This window comes from Camellia sinensis, chromosome 14, assembly GCF_055761805.1.
Source record: "Camellia sinensis isolate YWXY chromosome 14, ASM5576180v1, whole genome shotgun sequence".
Lineage (NCBI taxonomy): Eukaryota > Viridiplantae > Streptophyta > Magnoliopsida > Ericales > Theaceae > Camellia > Camellia sinensis.
This window is the reverse complement of record NC_138974.1, coordinates 68,698,096-68,708,547: the sequence shown is the minus strand read 5'-3', so window position 1 is coordinate 68,708,547 and position 10,452 is coordinate 68,698,096.

Genomic DNA, 10,452 nt, shown 5'->3' with positions numbered 1-10,452 from the left:
TATTTGGTCCCTCCGAGCGAGGGCGAATCTGTAATAAGTGTGGATGCGTGTGTGTGCATGTCTTCCAATCCCCACTTCTTTCTTCCCTTTTATTTACCTGCTTATGATGGTAGATTAGGGCATGTTTAAATTAGCATACCTTATGCTGTGCATGCGTGCATCCATACATTTGTCTTGCATGCACCGGGCTCGGTACATCATGCTAACTGCATTTGTATTTCAATTCCAAATTGAATACGTGCATCAACTGATTGCATTTCACATACCATGTTTAGGTTAGCAGAGCCTACTCTAACTGCATCCTGTATGTGTTGCATTAGATATTAAAACATGGACTTGGATCATGCATTGTTTACTAACGAGTTTATTGTTTTGGCATGGAGTACGATGTAAGTATTTTTATGCTTTAGCATATCGCATGCGTATGAATGCTATCATGACAGCATGCTTACCATGTGGCTAAATGCTTAGGTGATAAACTGTTTGAATGCCTGTGGGTGAAGGTTGGATTATCTGGGTTGGAAAAACTCGTTGAAATCCGTATTTTAGCCTATTTGCGAGTAGCAAATTCCAAAACACTTTTCAAGACAAACGGATATGCAATGCTTATTTCCAAATTAGGCAATCTAGTCTATACTTGTTTGCTGTGCGCATAACATAGTAATTCTAGGCTAATAACCGGTTTAAGAACACATAACGCTTTCAAAAATGGATATCATGGTTAGTAGAGGCCGATATTCAGATCGGGCGAGAGGGGGTGCTCATAGCTGACCTTCCCCAATCGTACCCTAGCTCCCGAGTCGAGGCAACTCTGGTGATGACGGACATGTGGCCTTCGGCACCGAGTCAGGGTTTCCTAAATTCCCCCATAAAAAATATTTAGGTGGTGACTCTGTATCTGGCAAAGCAATCCATGTTTGGCACTTCTTTTCAAAAAATCTATTTCTCAAAACGATTTGCCGGATTTGGACTCTTTGGTTCAGATTTAGAACCGTGACACAAATTGAGTCCGAACTGTAGTGAGGCCCACGGGCGCGTCTACACCATCTTCCCAGAGGTCAACAACCAATCGCCTCTAATCTCTATTACCCACAACATGCATGAATTAAGAACCAAAATCGTACCAATCTTCAATTCCTTTAATTTTTTTTTTAAACCTTACTCAATTTCTTCATCCTCTTTTTACTTTATCTATATAACATGCAAATTAAACCTAGTTTCTTTCCAATTACATGAAATTAAACCTAATTATTCCTTGAATTCAATTATTACATGAATTTCTTGCAAGAATTAGGCTTAGGTTTCTTACCAATAATCTTCCCATGTTGAATTTCTTAAGTCTCCTTACAATTTCTAGCAAAAAGGAATCCTCTTTTTCAAAGAAATTGAGTCATCTCTCTCTCTGCCTCTTGGTTCTCTCTATCTAATTCTCCCAAAATTCTTCTCGCACCTTGCCTCACTTTTCTTTTGACTTCAATTATCCAGTAAAATAAAAGTAAAGGAATAAGCTCTCTTTCTCTCCAACTTTCTAGAATAAACTCCAACCCTATCCATTAGTCATATTTAATTATTTAGGATTAGTCTATTCACTAATTATGTTTTAGGTTAATTAATCCCCACTTAATCCTAGTTAATTATTATTCACACTTGATTTAGGTAATTCAATTAAATCTAATTAAGTCTTAATTTAATCATTCTTAACTTTTCTAATATGAATCAAATTTTTAATTAAGCTCCTAGAAGGTAACAGTTTCAATTGACAAGGAGACTCATATGGTCCAAGTTATTATCTATATTCTTTCCCAACCATTTAGGTAACTATTTTATATTTAAAATAACTAATTTGGTTTAAAGCATTTAAACATGGATTGTAGTATATTTCCCGTAAGTGGTATTATTTGGGTTGTTATAGAAATCGTGGAGATTGATGAGGAAAAAAAAAAAAAAGGAAATTTTGAGAGGGAAATTGCCACCGCCTCACCAGAAGCAGATCACACACACACAAAAAAAAAAAAAATCTAAAGCAATTTTTAGATTTGTTTTTTTGAAAAATTAAAATTAATTTGAGAGTAATAAAAATCAAAAATATATTTTTAAAATTTAAAAAAATTATTTATGACTTAAAAGATAAAATTATACAAAAATAATAAGTATTTTTTATTTTTTCACCCAATTTTTTTTTTTAATTTTTTAGAGAAAAAAAAAATTTGAAACTAGTTTCTGAAAATAAAACTAAACATATTTGAAATTGATAATCTAACCACATTCTTTGGAAAAATTTAAATTATCTCAAATTAGCCATCTCAACTTAAAAGTGTGTTTGGGCTTGATGGGTTCATTTTGTGATCTAATTCAATAATCTCTTTAATTTTACAATTCAATAACTAGAATATTTAAAACTCTTTCAAAAGTTATAATAAAAACACAAATCACTAAATTACCTCATTTCACTAGCAAAACTTTTACCAACGAATAGTGTTATCGTCGCTAAATGTTTAACTCTTTACCCATGCCAACTTGTCGTCACCAAAAGTAAGCACACCAATAGCAATGCTTATTGTGTTGCTAAAAAATAAGCCTCGTCGCTAAAATTTTTGAAATTTTGGCGCCAACCAATAATTTTGGCGCTTAATGAATGTTATGCTTTTTTAGCGACGATAGTAAATTGCGTCGGTAAAGGTCTACTTTTGCCAACGAAATTCATCATTGTGTCACCAAAAATATACTTTTGGCTATGAAAAATTGACGTCATCGCCAAAAGTAGTCGCAAAAAATGCAATTTCTTGTAGTGAGTGTGTGGTTTGGGATAACTAAGTTCTTACCTTCATCTTCCTAAAAGACCCCTCGACGCAAGGGAAAAAAGCGAAGTTCATCATCTGGTGCAAACTCACAGTTGTTCTAGACGATGAGATAGTCTTCTCTAACACCCTTGTTGGAGTCTGAAAGGCCGGCTATCATCTTGTAAGTGGTTGACCGAGGTTTAAGATAGTAAGTGTAGCCGTTGGTTAATTTCAGGCTACACATGGTGTAGTAATACTGGATGTCGGAAAGGATGAGCTTTTCGTTATATTGGTGACATAACACAGTTATGCCATTAATGATCCTAAAGGTGTTTATTGCTAGCTGCATGGGGTTGAGTTTGTAGAAGTGCATCATATCTCTAAAGAGGATGTCAAGGGGAAACCTAATTCCATCCTCAACGAATTGACACCACAGGAAAATGCATACAGTTCTCTCCAAGCATGATAGAGTCATTCTCACCAGCTAGCCTAATGCGAACATCAGTTGGAATGTTAAACTCTTGGTGAAAATACTCTTGTTTGCTAGGGGAACATCCTCATTGAATGGATACCTAGGGCTGTTGGTTCAGACCCTAATGTGTTTTGGGTTCAAGATTCTGGCAAGTTACTGGAGAAGGTTTTGGGAACGGTTTGTTTCAGTTTTCCTAGCCTATTGGCAAATCCCAATTCCTAGTCTAAAATATGCAAGGGCAAATGAAAATGAGCAAGAATTAGATGAGGCAATTTGGAAGCAATGAATGACATAAAGACAGATTCAAAAAATAATCAATAATGTAATGACATTTTCTAATGCAACAAATGTGTAAGTTTGAATAGTCTAGGAATGCAATTTAGGAAGATTTCAAGAATGAAGATAAATCAAACAAAAAGTGATAACAAATTCAAGCATAAGTGCAGTGTGTGCAGTGTTACTAATTAAAGCAGGAATTTCATGGGGCAAGTATTCAAAAAAAACATGAAGAATACATGAGATAAATATAGTAGGTGAAGAAGTTTAGAACTTACAAGTCTAGAATGTTGAAACAGATGCCGAAATCGTGCTCGCTGGAATAAGACGCTTCAGACAAACGAAATAAAACGAGTGATTGCTTGCCTGAGATGGTTGATCAGTGGAGTTGCAAAGAACATGAAAAGGCAACAATGGCGGTTTGAGGGAATTTTAGAGAGAGAAAGTATGAGAGATGGTTGTGATTGCATAATGAAGAGACGAAGAGAGAGGGAAAGTGTTTTATGAGAATTTAAAAGGGCGACAAAGCTAATGATTTAACCGCATAGGGAGACGTGCTTGTGCTAACGTCAGGCGGCGTGGGACAGGATTAATACAACACATCTATTGCGTATGATCCACTCCGGTGATGACACATGGATAAAATGGTTGGGGTAATTATGGCGTGACAGCTCACACGTAGTTGGGGTTCTTGATATTCTTGAACTAGCGAGTCACGATCTCGGCTAGTAATGCGATCTAGGTTGAGATATTGATCTTGGATGAGAAAGAACATTTCGGTTCTTAGGTTTTGATGAGTAGACACTTGAGTCCTTGTGTCTTGACACTGATGAGTCATTATCTCAGTTGGAAAAATATCTCTAGCGTGTTGTTTGGCCGACATGTTGGAAAATCAAATGGTATAGGTTCCATCATCTCAGGTGGCCAAGGTAATAGAACCTGGGAGGTAGTTGGGGGGACGTATTTTTCGGATCGTGTCACGTGGCCTAGGTGTTGGCTGAGATGCCACATGGACGAGTCAGATTGCCGAGATGATTGTGGTATTGCCAAGATATGGTGCGATAATACTGAAATCTAAGATGTTTTGATAGAGGACAAGAGTCCTAAATAAGTAAGGCACTTAGTTTGAATAGGGATAAGACTCTTGAGCAATTTATCCATATCTAATTTAGAGTCCGAGATAAGCATTGTGCTTGAGTCCTATGAAGTGAGACTTCTAGGGGACGAGGGCACTGCTAGCTATAAAAGTGAGGCACCCTCGTGGGTCTAAGGTATGTCTTTACTTGTGCACTTTTAATTGAGTTGATATCTTTGAGAGGTAAGTGACTGACTTGATCGTTGGAGTGCCCCTGAGTGGGCGAGCTACCGTGGTATTTTTATCTTCTTGTGTGCAGGTGCTTAGTTTAATCTATTCTGTCGTGTGCTCTCCAGCTAAGTTCCTTGTTTGGTTGTGAGGTCGGAAATCAACATCCACAGAAGCAATACTTTTTTCATCAAATCAAGGGAGCGTTTATCCTTTCATCAAATTTGTAGGTGACTGTTGAGTTGGATGTCTCCTCTTGGACTTTCTTCTAAACAACCGATTTTGGGATAAATTTGATGAAAATTTACTTTAGACGGATGGCCGACCGGCCAAATTTGATGAAAGGATTGGAGTGTGTCATATCAAATCAAATTTTTACTCAAATTTAATAAAATATCTGATGATTGATTGTAGATGCTCTTACACACCACTCTCTCACACATAATAATTTTTTATTTAGTAGGAATACAGTGAAAACAAAGCATGAGAAAATATGACCATGTTAGTCTTTAACCAGAGATGTCAGTGGACTTAACCTCAGGCTTCTTTTCATCCACCTTAGGCATAGTCACAGTCAGCACCCCATTCTCCATGCTAACCTTCACCTCATCCACCCTAGCATTCTCCAGCAACCAGAACCTCCTTAAGAACTTCCCGCTACTTAGCTCGATCTGCTGCAGTATTGTGACTATAGACACTATTTTTATGCAGATAAACCGGAAGAGGTATCCAAAGTTCCATCTGACTGTCCACCCTGAACTGGGTATTTTTAGTTCATAGTTCTGGTGGCTCTGTATGTTGTTTAACCATCTATACCAAAATTGGTCTTTGAATTATTCTTTCTGTCCAGGGAAAAACCTCAAGTGAAAGTGAAACAAGGTTTACAATCCATACCACAAAGGAATTTCGTGGAATGTGAAGGAGTTTCTGACAACAAAAGAATAATAAACTCATTTCGCTTGGAGAGCTATATACATGGTTATCTGTTGCTAAAAAAGCTAGGTTACTTTATATGGATATGCATTGCTCAATGGTGATGCGGATTTATGTGGAGCGATTCTCGATGGCATTAACTTGATAATTTGGAGACAAAATGATAATCGAAAATGTGCAATTGGAACATCTTTAAATTCCAACACAATTGATTGTTTGGAAATCTTACAGTTTCAATTGAGAATTTTCCTTGCGAACAAAGAGGCAGCTCCAAGGTAATCCTTTTGTGTGATATGTACTGTGTATATATAATCATATTCATGATGTTTGTATACAAATGCCTTGTATGATTTGCGAGTAGTTAGATTAAAATTAGAGGATAAATTTAGTGCTAATGATCTTAAGTAGTTTCTCTGCTGAGCAAAAACTAGATGATTGATTATCTATGAAAGTAAAGTATGGTGTATTCAAATTTCTAGTGTGAAAAATCTAAAAATTCCCAAGATATTAATTTGTAATTATGTATCAATTTTAACCAATAAATAACAATCTTAATCAAACAATCAAAAATAAATCAACACAACAATTTAACGTGGAAAAATCATAATTGGAGCGCCTCCAATTGTGATAAAAAAAATCACGGGTAAAAGTCACAAAACAATCCACTAAGAAGATCAGAAGAGAAAGGAGAATAGGAAGGAGAAGTTTTTAAGTCAAATACACAGTTCATTCACAATCTAGCTAACAAAATATTAAAAAAAAAAAAAAAAAAACACATATAAAGGCACTAACATCTAAAAATGGCTCTTGCTATACTCATTAAGATGGACTGACTCTAAAATTACTAACTTAATTTTTTTTTCTTAATTATAATAGAAACCTAAATCAAGGACTAAAGTATTCTTGAAGTTGACTGGATCCCTGGTCTTTGTTCACATTGGCTTTATTGGAAGGAACACATCTGTGAGGACTGTGGTAAACTTAGAAAAGGCCTTTATGAACAGCTTCAAACCCTGACGAAACAACAATAGAACTCACAAAAGTTTTTAATCAATTAGAGATGTTTGTAATGCTGTACAAAATTTCATACAGAATGATGTGATCTTTTGGTGCTCATTTCATTTCATTTAAAGTAAAAACACTCATAATTATGATTCATAATTAATACAAAGATGTTGCTTTTTCATCTTTCTAGTTAAGTTTTATGTTCAAAAAGAACATTTTAAATTATTTTCATCACAAATTAACTCGTTCAAATTCAAAACTTAGACAAAAAATGTTATGCTCCCAAAAAAATCCAAATTTTGAATATGTGGTGTAGGTTTAAATTTAATATGGTGTGGTTCACACCTACGATGAATTTGATTCATGTGTTTCAAATTTTAGACTCTTTTCTAAGTATGTTTTGAAACTTAAAACAAGTTAAAAGGAGATTTTAACCATACCTTGTCTATGTCAACCTTCACAATCTTCTTTTAGAGGCAGCTAATGTCTTTGATCTCAAGATTGTTAAAAAGAACAATACTAGAAATGGAGAACACAGGTTTCACCATGAGATCTTCCATCACCATGTAAGTCACCCCTCCTTTAACATACCCATCCATCATGTTATGAAAGTAATTCTGATATATTGAATTGAATGAATAATATAATAGTAGAAGCCTGTGTATATAGGCTGAAAAGAAACCTAGAAATCAATCTCAATATGCTTGGTGCGATCATGGAAGACATCGTTATGAGCAATTTGAATAGTACTCTAATTGTCACAATAAAGAGTGGTGGCAACCAAATGAGAAACTCCTATGTCAGAAAGAAGCCAACGAAGCTACACAAGCTCCTGAGTAGTGTTAACAAGAACATGATACTCAGCCTCGATACTAGAACAAGCAAAAAGAGTTTGTTTCTTGCTACGCCAGGAAATGAGAGAGTTGCCCAAGAAAAAATAGAACCCAGTAGTGGAACGACGATCAGTAGGATCCCCGGCCTAATCGACATCAGAAAATGCATGCAGTTGTAGAGAAAAGTGAGTGGAGTAGTGAAGACCATGAAACAGAGTTCCTTTGAGATAGCGCAAAATGCGAACCCGAGCATCATAGTGGGGAGAACGAGGAGCAGCCATGAACTGACTAACAATGTGAATAGCATAAGCAATATCTGGACGAGTAACCTTGAGATAGACAAGACTACCAACTAGTTAACGATACAAAGTGGCATTAGTCAATAGGGAACCGTCAAGGGGTCTAAGACGAGTCTGGGGATCAACCGGAGTAGTGGCAGCCTTGCAATTGGTAAGGCCAACACGAGCCAAGAGATCAAAAGTATACTTAGGTAAGAAAATAACTAGAGGAATCTTGGGAAATTTCTAAGCCAAGGAAGTAGCTAAGCAAACCCAAATATTTTATCTCAAACTGACGATTGAGAAACTGTTTGAGACTAGAAAGGCCCACTGTGTCATCTCTAGTGATAATCATATCATCTACATAGAGGAGAAGGAGAATAGAACTACGCTCTGTCTTACATATAAACAAGGCAGAATCATGGGCACTGGAGGAAAAACTGAAGTCACGAATGGTGGAGCTAAACTTGGCAAATCAGGCACGCAAAGCTTGTTTCAAACCATACAAAGCACGGTGAAGTTTGCAAACTTTTTTTGATGGAACAGAAAAACCAAAAGGAGGTTGCGTATAAACTTCCTCAGTGAGGTCACCATTGAGAAATGCATTCTTGACATCTATCTGAAAAAGACTCCAGTGGTGAGCAGCAGCAATTGCAAGATGCAAACTGAAGTAAGACGAGCAACAGAAGCAAATGTTTCCTCATAGTCAATCCTATATTCTTGAGTAAATCTCTGGGCTATATGGCGAGCTTTGTAATGCTCAATAGAACCATCAGAATGGGTTTTGAGCTTGTAAACCCATTTTCAATTAACAGTACTCTTTCCAGAAGGAAGATCAACCACATCCCAGGTATGAGTTTTATCAAAAGCCTATATTTCATCAGTCATAACTTGTTGCCAAAGAGGGTTAGACCAAACTTCTCGATAGGAAGCAGGTTCATGGGAGGAAAAGGCAGTGGAACCAACAATATAATCACGGAGAAGAACAGAAGGTTGCCTTATCCGTGTAGAGTGACACTCTGGTGGGGGAAGAACCTCAATGGGAGGTGTAACGCCCTCAAAAAAATACATAAAACCCAACATTTTATGCATGCAATGATATAAGAGAAATCAACACCTTTCTATTCATCAGAGTAGTTCTTATAACAGTATTACATGTTAACAACAAAAGCAAATGCCCTACGGGCTTACAGCTTTCCAAGTCAACACTTGGTTACAAAAAAAAAAAAGCCCTGGACTTGATATACATGTAATACAAACAAAATAATCAAAAAGAGTCTTCAACTCCCATAACCATCCAAGCTATGTCCTTGGAGGTGGCATGCTACCTGTACCTGGAAATGATGTCCCATAAAGGGTGAGTCAATGCCCAATAGAGATATGCTAAACACAATATAAGCAGTAACTAAGACATTAGCAATTGATAAATGTTTGACTCACATAAATCAATTCATAACCCATTTCCATTACATGACAACTGTGACCATGTTCCATTTCATTTTCCATTTCTATTTCAATTCTCAATTCATAACCATGGCTCAGAACCTAACCAAACACTCTACATGAGATAATAATTTATATTAAATGTTTCCCCATTTCACAATAAATAAGCATATGAGCTATATCAACACTTCCATAGATAAGCATATGAGCTATATCAACATTTCAATGGATAAGCATATGAGCTGTATCACCGGAGTCCATCCCCTATCTTCTCCCAAACATTAACCGGTTTAGAGGTCCATCCCCTATCTTTCCCTAAACCGTGGAGTACATCCCCTATCTCCTCCCACACAATACAATACATATAAACAATTATCATATACATCATCAAACAATACATAAAGTTAATGTATTCTTTCAACTGTCATAATCGATGACACATTCCATTGATTAGTTTTAGTTTGCCTAATCATCATGCATTGTCTACAACAATCACGACCACCCTCCACCGGTAGCCCAAGGCAATTATTTCTAAGCAGATAATAAATGCGTCAACAGATAATTTATCCATATTTCCAAAAGTGAGCGATTAATAAATCCAACTTCACTAATCCATCTCATAATGAGCCAATTTCATTATATTCAACTCAATTCCATATTTTCTCAACAATTGTCATTAATTACACTAATGACCCAAAAATACCCAAACATAGCATTTTCCCCTTTATTCCCAATATTGACTCCAAGAGTCCATATATTACCGACAACATCAATATACTCATTTTGAAACTCAAATACGTATTTATGGTTCAAAATAAACAAAACCCTCTTTTCAAAATTATACATTTGAAACCCTAGTTTCCAAAACCCAAAACCATTTACACAACAAACTCAATATCTAGGTCAAAACCTATAAGAGTAAGTAGGAATCCCTACCTCAAATTCGGAGCCCAAGGGAAGGAGATGAAGAAAACCAAAATGCTCCAAACTCCAAGATCCACGGATCAAAATGAAGCGCTCGACGATCAACACAACTTTTACAAAGGCCAAAGGAAAGGGAAGCACTCTAACTAGATCAAACCCTAGAGAGAAGGGAGTTTCTAGAGAGAGAGGCTCTCAAAATCGATTT